Source organism: Peromyscus maniculatus, chromosome 13 (genome assembly GCF_049852395.1).
Source record: "Peromyscus maniculatus bairdii isolate BWxNUB_F1_BW_parent chromosome 13, HU_Pman_BW_mat_3.1, whole genome shotgun sequence".
NCBI classification, from domain to species: domain Eukaryota; kingdom Metazoa; phylum Chordata; class Mammalia; order Rodentia; family Cricetidae; genus Peromyscus; species Peromyscus maniculatus.
The window spans coordinates 32622283-32644024 of record NC_134864.1 but is presented as its reverse complement, the minus strand read 5'-3'; the positions used below and the strand labels follow the sequence as shown (position 1 = coordinate 32644024).

Here is a 21742-nt window from a genome sequence, read left to right as displayed (position 1 = left end):
TGGTATGTGTATTTATTGTTTCATAAGGTAATTTGCGAAGACCATTATTGCTGGACTGCTGCAGAGTCTTGCCATTTCTCTAAAAAATGTATTAATTTAGAACAAGAACTCTCAGGTAGTAGGTGGAAATTGCCTGCATCTTCTATTCTCATTGATCAAGAGATGTGAAGAAGTTTTCAGAGCTTTGTACTGGGGCTAACAATGACACAGATCAAGTACTACCCCCCCCCCTTTTTTTCTTGTATTTTTTTAACTAAAGGTCCTAGATTTCAGTATGTATACTCCATGGCTGATACTTGCAGCTAATAAAATTGTATTTTAATAGACGTTTTCTGATTTCTTTGTAAGCATTGTAAGCATACTTCAAAATGATATATAGTGTGTCCCAAGGGTGTATCTTAATATTTTATTCTCTAATTGAGTTGCAGTTTCTTTGAGCATTAATGAAGAGCCATGCTGTTGATTATATTAAGCATGTAAATGCCACTCAAGTCTGGGGGGTGCAAATATAGTATTACTATGATGCATTGCTTAAGTTATTGCTGTACATATATCATGATGTCATCGAACCCCAAAACTAATTAAGGCTGGGATCTGTTGACTTTTTTTTAAATTAAAAAAGTAAAATATTTACCTTATTTCTAAACAAAATGATAGAGAACAAAAACATTTGTTCAAATGTATGATTTCAAACAGAACTGGAATGTTCTAGAATGGCCTCAGATGCTACCAGAGCTAACATGTTGGTTCAATGTCCTCATGGTCTGTTTGTCTGATAATGATGGCATGCATCCTGCTGACAGTTTCTGCCTCAGGGAGCAGGTGTGGAGAAGGCCGGGCTCCCTTGGACTACGTAAGGTGCCCTTCTGGAAGGTGCTAGATCAGACCCATACTTTGTGGCTATTCAGCCTTTCCAAGCCTGCAGAAAGACTATTCTGGTGCAAGTTCACCAGCACACTTACACACATGCTGTGAGTTTTGTGAACGTCAGCCTTTGACTCACCAACACTCCACTCCTGTCCTGGAAGAGGTCCCACCTAACTTCCTAGTAGCCTCATAGTGGGTGATGCTAAACACATAAAAGAGATGATGGACACCTAAGCATATCGGTTATGGCCTTTTCAGTATTGTATTGGAATAGTATTATTGTTATGGTTATAAAGTAATACATATTCACTGTGGAGAAATAAAAAATAAGCAAAAAGATGTTTAAAGAGTAATCTGGGACTGGGAAGATGTCTCAGTTGGTAAAATGTGTGTGTGCGCACACACTCACACACACACAAAGTAATCTATAACCCTACTGCCTAAAGAAAAACTACTTCACATTTGGGGTATGTCTTTGCAGCTATGTGTAAACATTTTGGTGAAGCTCCTTCAGGTCGCTGAGTATAGATAATGAATGCTATGTTAGGAAGGCTCCCATACCTGAATGCCCTGTGAAGTAATGCATTTTCAATTATCTTCATTATTCTAGATATTAAACAGAGGCACAAAAATATATGTAGTGATTTGCCAGAAGGGTCACATTCTAAGTGGGAAATACCAGACTAGATGGCAGATGTCTCCATTCCTACATGGCACTCAGCACAGCTAGTCCGTATGAAGGGTTTGGGAGATTTCGCTGTGTCCAGCATGGGATATCTGAGGGAAAAAATCTACATACACTATGTTCTTATGTCTGTTAACTTTATTCCTATAAGACAAAATTCTATCAATACAGCTATAGCTCCGTCAGGCATTCAAGGCAGGAATAACTCTAGACATACCAAGCCCTTTATCTGTCTGCTTTATTTCTCTGGGATGAAATCCTGTCTACATAGCTTCAGTTCCATCCAGTTCCCTAGCTCATAGTCCTGCTAATAACTAAACTCCTGTGCTTCTAGCCTCATCTTCGTCGTCCTCCTCCATTTCCACTACTGTCTACTCCTGGCACTCAGAAAACTCTACCTGAGATCTGCTTACCCTCTAAGGAACCTCTGTCTTCCTCTCTTTTCTCTTGCCATGCCATTCTGTCTGCTCTACAGAAAAATGCCTGTCTTCACTCTCTGGACGCTCAGTTCTCTGCCTCCTCAGGACTTTTCCTCCACCCTACCTTCCACCTTGATATGTGAAAACCTCTTTTGTTCTCAGTCAGTTGCTCTGGAGAGCCACTAGGCCTCAAGATGAGGAGATGGTCTGAGCTTCATTTGCACAAGAAACAAAGCTATGAGTCTCCCACCAGTTTGTCTTTGCCTACTGACCTTATCCAAGTAGTGGCTCCAGCAGGGAAGTTCAGCAGATCTGGGGAATGGAACTGTTAGCTAAATGGTCTGGAAATATTTTGGCACACAAGAATTTCATAGCAGAAGACAGCTGAAATATTAAAGGCTGGATAGCACCAAATATTCATAATAAGTGGTTTGCCTTTTGACAGACCCTTGGCTGGTCAAAGTATAACTTTAATACACAGCTGCATCTCTATAATATATTCTTGCAGCCCCGCAAGAAGTCCAGAAGAGAGAAACCATGTAGGACACTGCTGCAGAACTGTGACTTGAAGCACAGTCAGTCTGCAAAGCTGAACCAGAGAGAATGGTCTCATGTCTTTGGCTCCCATCCTTTATTCTTGCTGTGTGTGGGTTAGATGTAACTAAGTGCCAGTACTGGGGTGTAACATCCATGCCAGTCATGTTGATGTTTGATTCCCAACATGGCCTATAGGAGATGATTGATTGTCAAGGAACTGTTATCAAGGCCTTCCGAGTGGGAGTGAATTCGTGATCCTGTGTGACTGAGTTAGTGCCCTAGAAGGCGGGAGCTGTTCAGGATGCCCGTCCTGTCTGTTCCCTTCCTCAAGTGCCTGCCTGCCCTTCCTCCTGCCTGCCATGAGATGACATTTCAGGGCTTGTGCTGATGCCATTCTCTCAAACATTCCAGGCTGCCGAACTATGAGTCAAAATCTACCTTTCCTTTGTAAATTACCCAGTCTCGGATGCTCTGTTACAGCAGTGGAAAGCACACTGAGACACCTGCCCCTACCTGTCTGGATCAATTCTATTGTTCTGGCAGTTTGAAAGTCTTGTTTTATGTTTAAGCAAAAATTCCTGATAAGAATTTTTTTTTTAAACTATGAAATAAATTATTTGTGTTGGGAAGGATTTCCTTCCTTACATGGGAATACTGCATCTTAAGTACTACGCAGGACACTCTGTCAAGTCAGAAGCAAGATGCTAGGGCGTTACTTATTTGTCTTTATTAAAAACTATTGGGAGCCGGGCAGTGGTGGTGCAAACCTTTAATTTTAGCACTCAGGAGGCAGAGCCAGGCAGAGGCCAGCCTGGTCTACAGAGTGAGTTCCAGGATAGGCTCCAAAGCTACACAGAGAAACCCTGGAAACCCTGTCTCCAAAAAACCAAAAAAAAAAAAAAAAAAAAAAAAAAAAAAAAAAAAAAAAAAAATTGAGCATTTGGAAATACTGTTTCTTTCTTCTTCTCCTTTTTTTTTTTTTTTTTAGGTCAGGCCTGACCTCAAGTGATCCTACCAAGCACTGAGACTATATTCCACCATGCCTGCTTTTAGGGAAATTGTGTGCGTGCATGCGTGTGTGTGTGTGTGTGTGTGTTATAATTTATATATTATATATTCTATGTATATAGTACTTGCCTTCATTAGTTTCCCTCTTGGAAGTGATGCGTAATACAAAGGAGTCTATATTCTCCTAAGAACCTCGCTAGTGTGCCTTCAGATAGTGTTGTGTGGAACTGCCTTACAGAATCCTCACTTGATAATTGCGGAATACCAAGTGTCAACAGGAGAACATTTCATCCATCTGCTCCAGCCTATCCTGCATCCTCAGTCCTACATGGGTGTGTTTTCCCACCTGTTGTGTGAGATTTGATTGTGCTGTGCCATTGATGAGAAAAACCAAGAGTTGTATTATTGGTTTCTGTGTATCATAGAATCACAGAATTCACTTTCGGAGAGGTCTAGTTTCATCTCATGCCAGTCTGATTTCCACTGCCCTTCACTCCAGAGAGCCAGGTGTGAGGGCCCTACTGTGTGCATTTATGTATCTTCACCAACTTCAGTTAGAGCATGTGGTCATATAAGACCCAACATTCAAAAGGTTACTGATATTAATATAAATATTAAGCTACTTTTAATTACATTGTAATCATTTGCTTTGGAAAATCTCAAATGGCGTAATGGTGCAGCAATAGGAAATAGGTTAAATAAATCATCTTATAGACTAATACTGAGCCATTATAAGGACAAAGAAGCAAATTCACAGTGTACCTGGTGAGAAGCAGGGTGCCTATGGTGTTCTTAATAAAATTTCACTGCTCCCATAAATATCACATTTAACAAAGCATCAGTCACCTTTACTCTTCAGAAACAAGATAGAGTGACTTATGCTTTCTTGTTTGCTTTATCCCAGTTCTAAAACTTCTGCTATTAATATAGAACATTTATAAAGAAAAATGTTAAGATAAAGCCATGTATTACAAAACTATTATTTTTGCCTCTCTCCACAGTCTCCTAAGTGTGAGGAGGAAACTGTACCATATCCATTTATCTGTAGCTTCTGCAAGGTGTTTGTCTGGGTAGCAGGATGAAGGAGACCAAGCAGAGCCCAGAGCATCCTAGCCAGATCTCTCCACCCTATTGTCATTACTTTTGGGTGGGGGTAATGGTTCCTTGATCCTTTTTGTTTGTTTTCTTTGGAGCCAGGGTTTCACACTCTTACCCAAGTTGTGTAGCTGAGGTTGGTCTCACCTTTCTTGGTTACTACGCTGATTTCCTTCTTTCCTTTGCCCTACAAAAACATTTATTTTTTTAGCAAAATGCCTAAATTATAGGTATGCAGCTCAGTGATTTTTTTTTCACATGTGTGTGTAGCCATAAGAGTAAACATTTTCTAACTTCGGCCACTGTCCATCAGCCTTACATGTTCAAAGTGCTCCTCATCACTGTTCATCATGGAAATGTAAAGCCTAAAACTTGAATGAGGAAATGCTACATGGCTGCACATGCATGTTAGAGTGACCAAAAGAAATGCCAGATGCTGTTGAAGATGCCAGGGAACACGTCACTAGAGGGTATATAAAGTAGTACGCCTGAAGCCCGGCCCCTTCTAATGTAAATTATGAGTATCTCATAGCCCAGCATTCTTATGCCTAGGTATACCTAAGAGATTTGTAAGTCTGCACCAAGAATGACCTTGTGGCTTTTTCATAACACCAAACTGGGCGAATCACAGTAATTTCTATTGAGGGTTCCAGAACACACTAGACTTACTTTTAGGTGGTTTTAGCTCAGTACCGGGCATTTCTGTCTACCTCACAGCATACAAAAATGTAAAGCTTCAGAAGTCTACCTGAATGTGTCCTTTTCCTGTCTGTTCTGATTCATCTCAGTGAAAGGTCCTGTGGTCCTAGAAGGTTAGGTTGCTGAGGGAAGATGAGTCTGACTCACTTTCTGTGGAAGAACATTTTTGCACTGCAAATTGTGATTTTTGTGTTATTAGAAAACAGTAAGGGTTGACTGCTAACATTGCTTCGTTTGGGGTCATTTACAAAGTCAAAACATCAAAAAGACCAATCAATAGTTTTGTTGCTATAGTTTGTTTGTTTCCAGTTGACTCTGAAAGAAAACTGTTTGCTTTTACCTAGTGATGCTGAAATAAACCATAACTAGCTGGTGGGCAGTAAGGGAAAATAAAGTGTTTAATAAGTATCTTCTAGAAGGGGAGGCATCTGTATAGAACATCTGCCATCTTCATTATACCTTTAAACAAACTATGCCTCTGGGGGCAGGCAGGTACTGGCTTTGCCACACGGTGCTGTGACAAAGATAAATCTTAGACCTCTGGTCATTTATTGTTGTGTAAAGGATGCTTTGGGGTAAGGAAGGACATAAGCCCCTGACTTACATAATGTGGGTCCAGCAAAGCCCATTTTGAGCCTTCCCCCTGAGAATGTGACATTTCAAAGATAATGACGTTCCCCTACTCCTTCATAGCCTGAATTATTTGCTAATTGTTATTTTAATGTTTGATATAAACATTGCACTGTGATGTAGCACATAGACAAACATGTTGGACAGTGCTTCTTGTTGGGTACAGACACACACTTAATGGAGTTCCCGGGTTTCTTTGTGTGCTTTGAGGAAGAGACTCAGGAGGCCATGTAACAATATCTACATTCACTGCTCAGTCCTGCGTGAAGTCAGCCTGAGTAGGCAGAGGCAAAAGAGCCCTAGCCATAGCTGTTCTCCCAGTGCCTTTTCATCAGCCGTCAGTTTTTGCAGATTACAATCTAACCAAGGATGGTTTCCATAGTCAATGACAGAGAAAGACTTTGTGATGCCAGAACATAATATTTAATCAACAGCATGGCTCATCTTATTAGCCAGAGGGAAAAAAAAATGACTACCCTAGCAAGGAATTTTAAAGCCAGAGTCAAAATGTGTCTCAGCTGTCCCCCAAGAATCAGCATTTCTGTAAATGCCCTGTGCTCTCTCCCAGACCTTGACACCAGACAAAGGAACATCATCAGAGTTAATGAGCAATTAAGACGTACTTGCCTGTCAGTTAACTAGCCTACTAATGAGACTAAATAAGCACTGTCCTTAATAATGTCAGGACTTGTATTTTCTAAAATCCACGCAGTCTCTGCTCTCCGTAACTATAAGACAGGCAAGCACTTAACTTTGAAAAAGTAAAATAGAGACGGAAGAGAGAAGTGTGCAAACTCAATCTCATTTACTCTAAGCTCAGAATGCAGATTTTTTTCCCCCCGTGAATGGCCAAAGTGATATAATAACATCTGTCACCTTATTTATCTGAAATGTTGTCAGACAAATTACTTAGGTGCTGAACAGCCTTTTCTCGGTGAATTCATAAAGTTAAAGTTTGGGGTATATATTAGGTTTTTCTAAAAACACAGAACTTATAGAGTAGATAGATGGATGGATAGGTAGGTAAGTAGGTAGATAGAGGTGGTAGGGGTAGAAAGAGAGAGGGAGAGAGATAGACAGACAGACAGACAGACAGATAGATGATGTAATGGCCCAAGAAAACGCTGAAAAAGACCCCAGACTAAAGTAGTATGCAGGAGCAAAGAGTGTTTATTTACCAGCATCTGCAGGGAGACAGGAGAAAATAAATTTCTATTGTTTAATCTACTCAGTCTCTGGTATTTTGTTATGGCAGCCCCAGAACACTAATAATTATTAAATTATCACTGATGAAAATACCACAATTATTACCTCTTAAGACAGTGTGAGAGCAAAGCAACATAAAGATTAAGTGTGTGGTCTGTGGCTGGGTCATTTTTTTCTTGCTGTTGAGTTGTTCAAGTACTAGATATTAATATATATTCTAGACATTAATCCCTTACATCCATAGTTTATGGATATCTTCCTCATTTTATATGTTGTCTGTTCATTTCATTGATTGTTTCCTTTGCTGTGCAAGATTTTTTTAGTTTGAAATTCTACTTGTTTTCACTGTTGTTAAAGCCTGTGCTTTGAGGGGAGAGTCATATCCCAACATATATATATGATATATATATGTATATGTATATGTGCATGTATTCATGTGTCATATGATCTTCCTCAGACTAGTATTTTGAAGCTTTTCTACTGGTTCTGTTGTTGCTGTCTTTTCTTTCCTCTGGATGTTAGTACTCTTTATCTTTTCAGGTCTTATGTTTTCCCCCACCTGTTTTGAGTTGCTTTGTGTATATATGGGGTGAAATATGGGTGTAAAACCATAAAATCTCCTATGTGTGAGTATGCTGAAAGCTCATCACACCTGAGTGATTCTAGATTTTAGGGCTTTAAGGTATACATGTGTGGGGATGCAATTCAGCCCCTGATGATAACAGCACTAGCAATAGTTTTCATATTCTGCTAAGTGCTATAAATGTGTATAAATACTAGTTTATGTGTTTGTATTCTGTTCATTCCAATTTGATTGAAATTAGAAAATTTTTAGTGTTAGGGTCTTTTTGTAAAACATTCACAAAAAAATTTAAGTTGATCTTTATAAAACACTAGTTATTAATATCTCCTTAGTTAATGTTAAACTTTCTATAGAAATTTCCACTGCAGGTTTTATGGTTATTTTCAGTCTTCTTCTTCTTCTTCTTCTTCTTTTTTTTTTTTTTTTTTTTTTTTTTTGAGACAGGGTTTCTTTGTGTAGCAGTCCTAGCTATCCTGGAACTCACTCTGTAGACCAGGCTGGCCTTGAATTCACAGAGATCCACTTACCTCTGTCTCCCAAGTGCTGGGATTAAAGGCATGCACCACAACCGTCCAGCCCTATTTTTCAGTCTTTTTAGTGGATAGCTGGGAAATGCCAGGGAATGTGAAATTCCAACCCACAGGTAACATTCATCCAGCTATATATGTAGCCTTCCAGTTTAATGAAAAGGTAGAGTTTAAAGGCAATATTAAGAGTGTCAGGGACGACTTTACTAACAATATAGTTTACATCAAGAAGAAGGGTGTGTTTATAAATGCAGTGGCCTCAACTGATTTCCCATCAACAGAGATCATCTTTTCTGGTAAGTTTAGGTTATGTGAGTGGTGACTGTGGGTACGCCCAAGGACTGTGACACAAGGATGGAGTTTGCTAATCAAGTTAGTGAAGTGCACTGTTCCTCAATGCTGCTTGCCTCTAAGAGTCAGTTGCGGGGGCTGGAGAGATGGCTCAGAGGTTAGGAACACTGGCTGTTCTTGCAGAGGTCCTAAGTTCAATTCCCAGCAACCACATGGTGGCTCACAACCATGTGTAATGAGATCTGGTGCCTTCTTCTGGCCTGCAGACATACATGCAGGCAGAATACTGTGTGCGTGATAACTAAAATAAATCTTAAGGGGGAAAAAAGTCAGTTGTGCATCTTCTGAAAATGCTCTGGCCCCTAAGTTGGAATCCATGGCAGGTGGGGTGGGGCGAGTGAGTGTGCACAGGCAATGTGTGGTAGAGGGACCAGGCTTCGTCCCACGCTTCCCAGAGGAGCTGAGCACAGGTTGGCTGGTGGGAACAGAGCTCCGAGAATTAGCTTGGGGTGTTCTCCACTCCCTTTGCCCCTGTAAGAACAGTCGGTACGGTGGTTTTTGTTTGTTTGTTTCTTTCTTTCTTTGCTTGAATCAGGGTCTCACTGTGCAGCCCTGACTGTTCTGTAGACTAGGCTAGTATCAAACTGTCTGCCTGCCTCTGCCTCCAGAATGCTGGGATTGACGGTGTGCACCATCCCATCCATCTATGCCCCTCAACACCTGTAGCAGGAATCTTAAAAGTTCTTATTGATAAAATCAAACCCGAGGCCAGTTATTGGGGTCCATGCTGGTAGATCAGAGAGACAGAACAAGCCACAGCTATCTCACCTTGCTGGATCCTCAGCTGGTCTTGTCTCCTCAGACTGGAGGTCTCTGAGTCCTCATCCGGAATGGGTCTCAGCTGAATTACTGCTCAAAAGCCTGAATGCTTAACCAGCCAAATGCCTCTAGTTTCTGATCCTCACGCCTTATATATCTTTTTGCTTTCTACCACCACTCCCTGGGATTAAAGGCTGGCTTTCTGGGATTAAAGGTGTGTGTCACCATGCTTGGCTATTTCCAATGTGGCCTTGAACTCACAGAGATCCAGAGGGATTTCTGTCTCTGGAATGCTAGGATTAAAGGCATGTGCTATCACTGCCTAACTAGTGGCTTGTCTGTTCTCTGACCCCAGGTAAGTTTATTAAGGTACACAATATTTTGGGGAACACAATACCACCACATCTCCTCTCTTTTTGTCTAAAATTAAAAAAGCTTATTACTAATACAAGAAAAACTATCCAATAAGCATATATAATATATACAGCCAAAAATTACATTAATGATGTCTAGTCCATTAACATTTGACAGATTCAGATAAAAAACTCCATTATATATATTAACAATGTCCAGTCCAGTAACATCTGATAAACTCAGACCAAAAAATTTTCATTACTTATCTTATTTAAAACAAGTAGTTCCTTTTTAAAAGTAGATTCCATAATCTCCCTTTTTACCTTATCATATCCATATTTTCTCTTCTTTCTTTTCATAATAGATTCAGTAGTCTACCTTTTGTCATTTTTATATCTTCCCCTTTTTCTTCAGTGTAGATTCAATGATCCACCTATTTATCCTATTATTTCTTTATCTTTTTTTCTCAGAGTAGATTCAATGATCTATCTCATATCTATATTCTCTTTTTCTTTTTGCTTTCTAGGGGTGAAGATATCTTTAGGGAATCTTGAAAAGAAAATTTTGGGGTTAATCATCAAGTCCTGTATTGTTTGTCCAGTCTCTGGATAATAGGAAAGTTCAGGGCTTGTTTCAAGTCCTTGTTTGAGTAGTCTGTCAGGCTGGATCATCTCAACTAGTCCTCTCGAAATTGTTCTGACCAGTTTGTAGTCCAAAGTCGATTTTTCCATGGTGTTAATCGGCTTAATAGCTTTATCATAGTCCATGTGGAATCATCGTTGTAGGATCCTGTCATCTTTTTGAAGATTTCAAAGTTGCTGTTAGGTGTGGTCATGGTTCCATGCAGACTTTTTTTTTTTTTTTTTTGTGCCTCCTCTGTGGTTTGGAGCAATCACAGTCTGATAAATGTCTGTCTCTCGGAACCATGAACATTCTTTCCTAGAACAGAAAATCTTCACAGCAATTTCTCCCCACCATTTGTCTTGCCAAACTTTTCCAAACTGACCTTTGCCGATGCTTTCTTGTAACACGATGGTCCTGGCAATTCTTCTCTGAACCAGCAGCAGTAAATCCTTCGTCCCAGGTAGCAGCATCACCGCAGTCACCAACATGATGAGAAGGAGCTGGCAACGTGGAGCAGTAGCCACTGCTTCCATGGTCCCACCACTGTTTGTGACTCAGTCTGGGCCAAAGCTTCTCCCAAGCCCCCTAGGCCGGCTCAAACTCGGGATCCTCCTGCCTCTGTCTCCTTCAGCAAATCCTACCGGCGTGCGCCACCACCACCGGCCGAGTGTAGCTTGGGCCTGAGCTAGGGCTCACAGGGCCACAGGCAAACAGCTTTTTCATGAATTCATAACACGAACGTTGGGCGCCAGATATAGATGTAACCAACCGTCTTATTAAATAAGAAACACAGAAACAATGTAAAAGAGAAAGCCGAGAAGTCAGAGCTCAGAGCTAAAATCTCACCCTTCTTCCTGCTGTCCCAGCTTCGCGAAAAGAGACCTACTTCCTGTCAGTTCGTTTTTTTATAGTATGTTGTTCTGCCTTCTCATTGGTTGTAAACCCAAACACATGACTGCCTTGTCACTGTCTGAATGTACAGCCCCCTAGGTCTTAAAGGCGTATGTCTCCAATGCTGACTGTATCCCTGAACACACAGAGATCTTATGGGATTAAAGGCGTGTGCCACCACCGCCACACTCTTGCTATGGCTCTAATAGCTCTGACCCCCAGACAACTTTATTTATTAACATACAATCAAAATAATATTTCAGTACAATTAGATTACCACCACAAACACCAGTGTGCACTTTGTTGTTTTGCTTTTTTAAAGTTGAAGATATACATAGCACCACCTGCTTTAACCATCCCCCAGCTGTCCTGAAGTTTGTATGTCTACATTTAATAGTATGTGGGGAACCCATATTGTAAAAGGATATGAGTAAAGTGGGTTTCTCTATCCCCCTTCCGTACATAAAGATAGTTTTCTTATATATCTCCGTAAGCGTAAAAGAAGCCATTAAGACTCACTTGCATCACATTCCAGCTCTTATGGAAATTTATGCAATTAAGAAAATACAAAATAGCATGAATTTTACGTATGCTGTGCTGTAAAGGCTTGAGACTTTTGAAGAATGTTAGCATAATGCAATGAATTTTAATGATTATTGCTTATAGTGCCTTTTTAAAAAATGTTTGCCTTTTAACATGTTTCTTATTAGAGAGGAATGAACTTTTTTCATTCCTAATTAGAGCTGGCTATAATGTGATGGTAAGGCTGTGCCATTTAAGAAGGGCTCAGCTGACACTCGGGCTCAGAGAAAGGCCTAGTCTGGGAGCCGGTTGGCAGCAGTTTGGCCTGTAAAATTAAAAAGTCCTCATTAACACAGCTATTATTGGACTATCGCTCTGTGAAAGCCTTGGAGATGGCTGGTCCAGACGACACTGGCACACGGCACCCTAGAAAGAGAGGTTGTCGTTGGCCGAGAGCCAAACAGCCTGTCAGTCCCCAAGCTTATCCTGGAATCTGTATTGTTCTGCCCTCCACACAGAATTGTTTCTACCAGATCACCTGTGCTGCCCTAGTTTTTGTTGCCAATAATCCAGTACTAGAGACTGGGTAATTTATAAAGAGGAAAGGTCAATTTGGGCTGTAGTTATAGAGGCATAAGATGATGGCCTCCTGCGGATGGCCTCCAGGTGTGCGGGGCATTGGGCATACACTGGTACAGTGTGTCCTGTCTCTCCTTCGTGAAGTCATCGGGATTCCAGCATGCTGAGTGACCCTATAGTTCGGTGGTTCCCAACCTGTGGGTCACGACCTCTTGGGGGTCGAACAACCCTTTCAAGTGTTAGGAAGGTTGAGAACCACTGCTCTCATTCTTACCATCCTCTGAAAGATCCCATCTTCAAATACCAGTCAGCTTAGGTTTCTACATTCTTAATACCACACACTGGGGATCGCATGTCAATACAGAGAGTTCTGGGGACACACACAGCATTCTAAACTGTACCATCACCCAGATTCAGTGTGATATACAATCCAAATATAAGCTGAGTTCTTCAAAGGAAAAGCTACGTATGGTCTGCCTACTAAGTATTTGTCAGCTAACTTAGAGGATTGTACCTTGGGATCTTCATGTGCCTCGAGAAGTTCTAGGGAGGAACCACAGCTAAGAGGTCAAGGGCTGTCCCTTAAATAACTTTTAATGGGTTCTAGTAGGCACTAGATAATGATAGACCCCAAACCAAAATTATGACAGCCAGTAACCTACAAGGTGTGGAACAACATTGAAAAAGGCCATGCCTGCCATTTTATGTTTAATGATAAGGCTACTCTTGAAATTTCAGTTGCCTTTGTATAATAGGAGTAGGGTAGGTGGCATTGCACCATCTCCTTCCAGCCACAACATCTAGAACAGCAGTTCTCAACCTGTGAGTTGTGACCCCTTTGGGAGTCAAATGGCCTTTTCAGAGGGGTCACCTGAGACCATCAGAAAACACAGATATTTACATTATGATTCATAACAGTAGCAAAATTACAGTTATGAAGTAGTAATGAAAATAATTTATGGTTGAGGGTCACCATAGCATGAGGAACTGTATTAAAGGGTCGCGGCATTAGGAAGGTTGAGAACCACTGCTCTAGAAGATTAAGATTAAGCAAAGGTAGACTTCCTTTTCCTGGGTGCTTGCAGTTTGTGTTCATACACCAGTGACTGCTGAAATGCCTGGTGTGTGCAAAATGTGGTGCTGAGAACACATTGATGGTAAATGAAATATATGCCATCCATGTCCCAAGGGAATGCAAGGCGTACAGTAGAGAAAGTAGTCAATAAGAAGATAAATGGGGCAGAGACAAATGGATAGGTGGACAGATACACAAACAGATAAAAGTTATCACAACTGGGGCCATTGCTGTAGAAAAGATGCAAATCGGGTATGGAGTCAAGGGAAGGAAGTGGAGCTGTAGTAAAGGATCGCTAAAGGCCTTTCTGCGGAGTTGGTATGTAGCAATTGAGTTGAGACCTAAAACATGAGGAGGGGAGGCAGCTTGGAAAGAAGTACCCATGACGTTTACACATCCTGTCGGAATGTGACATGGTAGAGCTGACACCACCATGGTCATGGTCATGTTTATCCCTGGGGGATTGGTGTCCCATAGTTTCAAGGTGAGGAAGAGACAGGTGTGCGTGTCTGACTCGATGGAGAACAGGAAGATGTTTCCAAGTGGTCAGTAGAGTGGGTAGTACAGGGCCTAGGACCACAGGCCCTTGGCATCTCTGGAGGGTCTGATGCCCTGCTCTGGTTCTGCCTTAGACCTGAGAATGGCATCAAAGAGTTGTGGCTGGTGGTGCTGGGAGGTGGAAGACAGAATCCCAGTTGCATTTGCTTCCAAGCCACAGTCATGAAGACCTGTGTGCCAGTTTGCTCCATCTAGAATCAAGTAAGGCAGTGTATCGGTCATCAGAAAGCCACAGTTCAGTTTGTGATGCTTTGCATTAAAAGTTGGTAAACTTTAGAAGAGGCCAGATACCAGCAGGTTATCCCTGGGGCATTCTAGCACCTCTGTATCATTTTGATGCTCTTCTCTGTTCAATGGCATGGCAAGTCTTTTAGGGCCTGGGATCACCGGCCTTTGGAAATGGAGCAACCATGTCATGTCTTCCCAGCTGTGTCCTGCCATGTTGGTATGTCTGCAGCAGCACATTCATATGCTAGAGCAGAAATTGACTTCTCACTGTTCTGGAGGCTGGAAGGCCAAGATCAAAGTGTTGGCACACCTGGCTTCTCTGTGTCCTGTGAGGTATCCACCTCACACTTGGTCTCACATACTCTCTCCATGTCCCCTCTTTCCTTGTGAAGATACCATTCACAGTAGGTTAGGGCTGAACTCATATTATCTCACTTAACCTTAATTTTAAGAGCCTTCTCACCAAGTGAAAGCACACAGGTGTGTAGGGCTTCCACAGATGAATGTGGGGAGAATACAGCTCAGTTCCTCTCAAATAGCCACCATCTCCAAAGTGTTCACCACCTACAGACACTAGCATTGGTGTTTCCCCTAGATCTCTTCATTGTAATAAAGGAGAATGCAGTAATAACCCCATGAAGTCCCATTTCAAAGATCTGGAACACAGAGAAAGGAAATGGCTTACATGGGCATGTAGTTAGCAAGCAGAATTCAAATTCCATTTCAGTCCACTGTACTCATGCATTCTTCCCCAGGAGTCCCACTCTGAGTCAGTACTCAGCACTAACCTGTTCCCATTGCCTTCCACATGCGGAGCATCCATTCCGAAGGGCTCAGAACCCCTCAGCTCTGTCTATCTGGCATCAGCGTGGTCCCTTCCTTTAGCCAGTCGGCATTCTTGGACTTCTAGATACCCAGTCTCTGGAACCCTTTAGTCATATCTGTAACAGAAGCTGTGTTTTTCCTTTGCTCTGAAGGAGACACAGGTCTGGGCTTTGGGAGAGTCATCTGTCAGTCCCGAAGGGCTCTACTTCAAGAATTGGGGTAGGCCACCAAATTCTACTGGAAAATGAACCAGCTTTTCTTTTTCTTTTAGTTTCAGTATTTGTTTCTTTCAACTACATTTTCTGTAGCCTTGTATTTCTGTTAAGAATCAGAGTAGAAGGATTATTTGGGGCTGAGAATCATCTAATTATAACCATCAAAATTACTTATTTTGACCCAAAACAGCTGGCAGGAAAATCTGACTCAGAAATGTTATAAGGACAAATGGCAGAAGATGCCACAGGAAGGGGAAGCTGGGCAAGACAGCAACGTGCAGGGTAGTTCTCAGAGATCACGGACTTAGCTTCCCTCTTGGTTTCTGGCATTAGAGCCTCTCTTTGTGTGTCACCCTGTAGCTAACTCAGTGCATGCTTTAAACTTTCCTCCTGCTGGTGTTTGCATATTCTTCACATCCGCTTCTGTGCCTGTTTTCTTCTGCTTCCATCGAAATGACACAGACATCACCACGATGGCCTCCATAAGGCATCTTAGAAGGCTATGAAGTGCCCCCCCCCCCCCCCCCCCCCGCCCCAAGGAGGTCTTGGTAATCAGTCCTCTTGCACTTTCTTTCTGATGCTGTTGGGGAAAAAAAAAAGCACAGAACGAGTTGCACACAGACTCCTGTTGGTTATGAGCACAAACCCAAAGAGGCAGTCTGTAGGCAGGACAAGATCTGAGTGTGGTCATGCTGTTGGCGGTGAGTAACCTAGGGTCAGATGTAGAAGTGTCCCAGTAACTGAAGTGGAAGAGATAACCGTATGCCCAATGCACTTGTAAATCCCTATGTGTGCCTGCAAGTGGAACCAAAATATAGCAACAAAGCACAAGTAGATAAGTCGGACTTCATCCGAATTAAAAAGCTTGGTGACATAATGGACACCATCAAAAAGTGAAAAAAATGATTGTGTAAACTGCGTCTGATAAGGAAACTTGCGTGCATTATGTAAAGAGCTCTGCAGACTCAACAATGACTGGGAGCATGATTAAAGATGGACAAATGATCTGAACAGGCACTTCCCCAAAGACATACAACAAGGATGGTACTGTGCCGCCATGCTTCAAGTGCACACACCATACAACCACTAGGATGAGTATGGTAACTCAAAAAAAAAAAAATCTCAAATCTTAGCAATAGTATAGAGAAAGCATCACCCTCATGCTGTGGTGTTGGGATTGTAAGATGATAGAGTGATCTTTGACAACAGCCTGGTGGGTACTCAAGCAAAAAAAACTCCTTTAACTTTAACATACCAAATAGCATTTTCCAAAAGAAAGAAAAATGTAGCTTATGCAAAAATGTGTATGTGGAAATACATTATAATAATCGAGTAGAAATAACTTGAATCAGGTATGATCAGACAGAGGGCGTGTATTTCATCTGTTCTGTGGAATAAATAGCACTTGGCCATGAAGAGAGTGAGACACTAATAAATATTGTAACACAGATGAACCTGAAAGCATGCTAAGTGAAAGAAGCCCTCATCGTATGAGGGCACTAGATTCCCCACATTGTTCTATTCTTGTGATTATTTCTCCACATTTTTAGATTATCGTATCCATCCTAGTGGTTGTGAAGTGATGTGACCCTGTGGCTTTGAGCTGCAGACTCTTGAAGGGTGGTGACCCAGCGTCTTCCATGTCAGTGGGCCAACTGTTCCTCTTATAATTTGTTTGGGTTTTTTTGTTTGTTTGTCTGTTTTGTTATTGACATCTCAGCCAGTCAGCCAGTCTGCAGCAACATCTTACCACAATTTCCATGCAACTATACTAAATAAAGGGGTTGCACATATTTCCTTGTGTTTATAAGTTTGTCAAATCTGTCATTTTGGTAGTAGTTCAGTTCCAGCCCACTCTACAGGTAAAGGAGTCTCTGAGTTACTACCCACTGTGGTTGGAAGGCCTGCATGTCACTAGAGATGCCAGTGGATTCTGTTACCTTGTCCTGGATGCTCATTCATGGGAAAGGATCAAGTAGTTCATTTACATTTTCTTTGTATGTGTTATGATTTTTTTTTTCTAGTGCTAGGGATTACACATGGGGCCCTGAGCATGCTAGACAATGAGATGCACCCTAGCCCTTGTTAGTTATTTTAATGAAAGATCTCACTATGTAGTGCAGGCTAGTCTTGAACCTTCTATCTTCTCACCTTTACCACCGAGGTGCTAGGAAACCAGGAGTGTGCCACCATGCCAGGTTGTGTTAGATTATTTTCATGCTCTAAAATTTTGACCAGAAGAATTCTTACAGTATGGTTTGGGTATTTTCTTTTTATCAAGAATCAAGAATGATCAATATGTTGTTAGTTGACCAATTCTGTAAGCCAAGTTTACAAAAGTGGATTTTTAATCTATGGCTCCAATACTGACATCTTGCTATTTTCTGGAATATATGGGCTCTACGTTGGGAGGGACCTCAGTACTGGCTATGGGCAATCAGTGTGTGCTCCCTCCAGCTCTTCCTACAGACAGAAGCATGAGTCTCCAAAATCTTGCCAAGCAGACTATAGAACAGGAATAAGTCTGTCTTTTGTAGATCATTGCCAAGTTGTTACGAAGGATTGAACTGAAGTATCTTGATGAACTGACCTTAGTTTAAAGTGGGTTTTAATGTTAGGTATTTTCTAATAGTTATCAAGAGTTATTAAGAGTTTGACTGCCATGTTTTCAAATGTATGTAAGATGGAAAAGGAACCTACAAGGGGCCAGCAGCCATGTCACTGAAGCCTGTGGTGAATCCTTCTGCAGCCTGGCTTTGCAGTCACCCGAGCCTGGAATCTTAGCAGTCTCTCCTTCCTTGGGGGACAGACACTGCAGGATTGATGGGGGCTTATGGACAGGGACTTTTGTCCCCCTGGTGCATCTGAGATGGATACCTGAAGTGGGAGGTCCAGGGCACACAGAACATCCCCCCCACACACACACTCTTGTTTTCCTGTCTCCCCTTCCTTGATCTCACACAGTGAACACACATGAGACTCGCCACACCCTTTTCAAGTTCTTGCTGTTTGCCCTGTTCTCAGAAGGAACCATGTTGCAGAGAAGCAGGGTGGCCTTCCACTTAGCCAAGGTCACACAGCGGGTAATTGGACAGTCTCATCCATCTCTTCAGCGGTGGTTGTTGCCTTTTGCTTGCCAGTCAAGTTCAAGCTAATAAGAAAGAGGCACTCCCAGGTCAGCCTAGGCACCTTCCAGTTTTCCAGTAACGTAAGGAAGTCCTTCTCAGGTGACCACACCGACCACTCCATCCCAGAACTGAATCACCTAAGCAGGGGAGCACCAACAACAGCTTCGTTAACTAGGACCCTATCTGCAGTCAGTTCCCAAGGCGCACTGTGCAGTCCGTACTTCTACATCACTTAGCGCTGCTAATAAGTGAGCGTCTGCGTTTTCCAAGTGTCTTGATATTTACAAGTCTCATATTTTACCATAGGAAATGGCTTCAACAAGCATATTCATGTGTTGACAGTTCTAATTAATACACGTAATTAGCCCTGACAGTCGGATTGTGGAAAGAAGACCCATTCATAAATTTGTTCTTCTGTAACTCCACTCCAAATTGAATGGCCGTCTAGTCTTTAATCATTTCTATATATGGACAAAGGGCCATCTTACTAAATCCTTCTACCTTTACTTGTAGGAAGAGAATTTTATCAAAACTAATGTATGGTTGGAATTTAATCTTCCTCTGTGCAGGGACTGGTAAAGAAAGATCAGAGATGCTAACATTTCTAGAGAGAAATGAGCAAGAAGACAGAGGAAGGGAGGGAGGGAGAGAAGGAGGGAGGGAGGGGAAAGGAAAGGAAGGAAGTGGAAGGCATGCAGTATGTGCTGATGATACACTAGAGACCCTGAGCCCATTATGAGCATCCCTGAGAACATGGAACCCTGTAGGGAGTGCCTTCACCTCCCTCCGGAGGTCTAAGGGCTGGGAGAACCCATTCCTCTCACTTGCCCCATCTGCTCAGCAAATTCTTTTATTGTTGTTTTTTCCTTGGTGCCTCCATCTCAAGAGAGATCTCCTCCTGGAGTGTGGGGGAGGAGCAGACCCACGGAGGGGCGGGCGTGGCGGGGGGGGGGGGGGGGGCGGGGGGGGGGGAAGAAACCCACCCCTGCTTTCCAGCTCCCATCCTTCTCTGTTCACATTTCTGAGAAGAACTGCCTGGCTGCCACCACCAACTCTGAATCCTCCATGCCACCAGGAAGCGGCTGCCAGATGCCTCACATCTGGCTAAGTTCCTACCACCTCAGTGTAGCTGAGGCCTAGAGCCTCCTTCTTTCCCGGGCTTAACCTTACGGGGCTCACCTGCCCCCTTCCCCATCCTTTCTGCCCCTCCCTGCCCTCCTAACGCCAGGTGCTCCTGCCTTCCTCTTCCTCGCTGTTCTCTGGCCTCTCTGCCTGTTTTGTCCTGCCTGCTCTCTGCCTCGTCCACCTCTCAATATCTGTTCTCTCGATGGCTGGAGTCTAGGGCCCCCTTTTCTCTCCCAAGGCTTTAGTTAATATTATAGGCCGGTAACTTTCACATTTATCTCCTCAGTGCAGCTCTCTTTAGGAGCTTCTGAAATTCCATATAAACCTACCTAAGGCCATCTCAGAGGCTGATGTACAACACTGGATTTGTAATTCTTCCCCACCTCTCCAGCTTGCCCACCTGATGTCACCTCCTGGCTGTAGGCGGTAGACAAGTGCTCCTGGTTCGTCCCCAAACGTTCTGGTACTTCCACTTCTTGTCATCTCCAGTAGAGGCATCGTTACTCTGACTGGATGCTCAGAGTTACAAATGGAGCCATAGGAAGCCCAGTCACACAGGTCTTGTAGTTTGGTCCCTAGAGATGGGCACCCTTAGAGCACCCGCCTTTCAAAAGGATTGCAGGGGGCTGCTGGGTTGAGATGATCCATACAGTGGCACAGTGGGTTGAACAGTCGCTTCAAAAGCTGCTCCACCCAGAAGTTCTGAGTGTGCAACAAGTGTCTTTGAAATAGTCAAAGTTCTCAAAGTGATATCATCCAGGGTTAGTGTGGACCCTAAATCCCATGACAGGTGGCCTGATAAAAAGAGAGAAAAGGTGGAGACACCCGTGGAGGCATGGGTCACATGAAGAGAGAGGTAAAGCAAGGGGGTGGGCAGGAGGCCAGGAATCCCAAGGACTCCCGGTGCCCCAGCAACATGTGATGGATTCTCTCTGTACCTCCTGAGGGATCCAACCCAGCTGACCCCCTAAGTTTGGACTTGTGGCTTCCAAATGTGAATGGAAATAAGTTTCTATTGTTTTCAGATTCTGCATTGGTCATAATTTGCTGGGGCAGTCGTAGGAAGTGGGTACAGCCATCAAGGACAGACGCGGAAAGGCCACTTCAGAGTCCACAGCAGAAATCAGGCAATAAGAGGGGGTGATCCCCACCTGGCAACAGAGGAGGAGGTGCCAAGGGCTCTACTTCTGGATGGACTGGGGAGCAGAGCCTAGAGGCTTTTAGATAGTGCCTGTGACTGAAAGTAACCTGTAGAGTGCCTAAGGTTATGGACCAAAGCCACCGATGGACTGGAGTTGTCATCATTAATATGCACATGGACCAAGCACAGGTCTGTGGGAGGAGGTGATCTTCGATCTTATATCTCCTGAGAGACCTATCTGAGCTCCACATGGGGATGGTGAATGGGTGGTTGGGTGTGAGGCTGGGAAAGAGTAGTGATCTAGAGATGTGTTTTTTTAACCACACCAACACAGTGTAAATAATTTAAGCTCATGGGTATGTTTTAAATCATCAAGGGAGTACAGAGGAGGCTCATGGGCTGAGTACTGGGGCAGCTGCTGACCCGTTAGGAAGAAAAGCAGGTTTAAGGGGAAGGGATTACTGAAAGAGGGTAAGATAAAAACTGAGAAGAAAGATGGCATCCTAGAAGACTAAGTCCGGAGTTGCAAATCCCCCTGACAGTTCTGGTAAGAAGAGAACTGATGACCCAATGGGTAGCTTTTTCATTGTGGAAGAAAGGAATAACCTTGATGAGCCATTTCAAAAGACAGATCAGTACTGGTTCATGATGGGATTTCTGTGTTTGTCTCTTGATCCGTTTCTCAGAGGCTCTGAGTTCCCCGGTCCTAATCTGAAGCCCGGTTAAAGAATAAAAAGAAAACACAAGGCTTCTGCTTCTAGCTTTTCCTGCTTTGATCCCTGCTGCTGCTCATGTGGGTGAGGAGCTGGGGAGCACAGCATGGTGGCATGTTCTTTAGGCTGCCTTTCCTGGGGCTCTTCAGCATGCAGCCTTCTCTGTTTGCAGTGCCTGACTGCCTATGGAAGGAATTCCCTCCGGGGGGTGGGGGTTGGGATCACCAGTAGCTCTAGGGTGGTGCTCCCCTCCACAATGGCTTTCTGCAGTGAGGGACATTTGTGTCTCTGCTATCCAATATGGCGGCCATAAGTGCTGAGCCCTGAGAATGTATTTAGTACAACAGGACAAGTGAGATTGAGATATATATATATATATATATATATATATATACACA

The 21742-nt window shown here is 42.9% G+C and overlaps 1 protein-coding gene across 6 annotated transcripts in view; it reads left to right on the top strand.

Moving 5' to 3' along the window:
- Positions 1 to 21742, top strand: part of Rhbdd1 (rhomboid domain containing 1) — a 146843-nt gene that overhangs the window by 102330 nt on the left and 22771 nt on the right. The window lies entirely within an intron of this gene.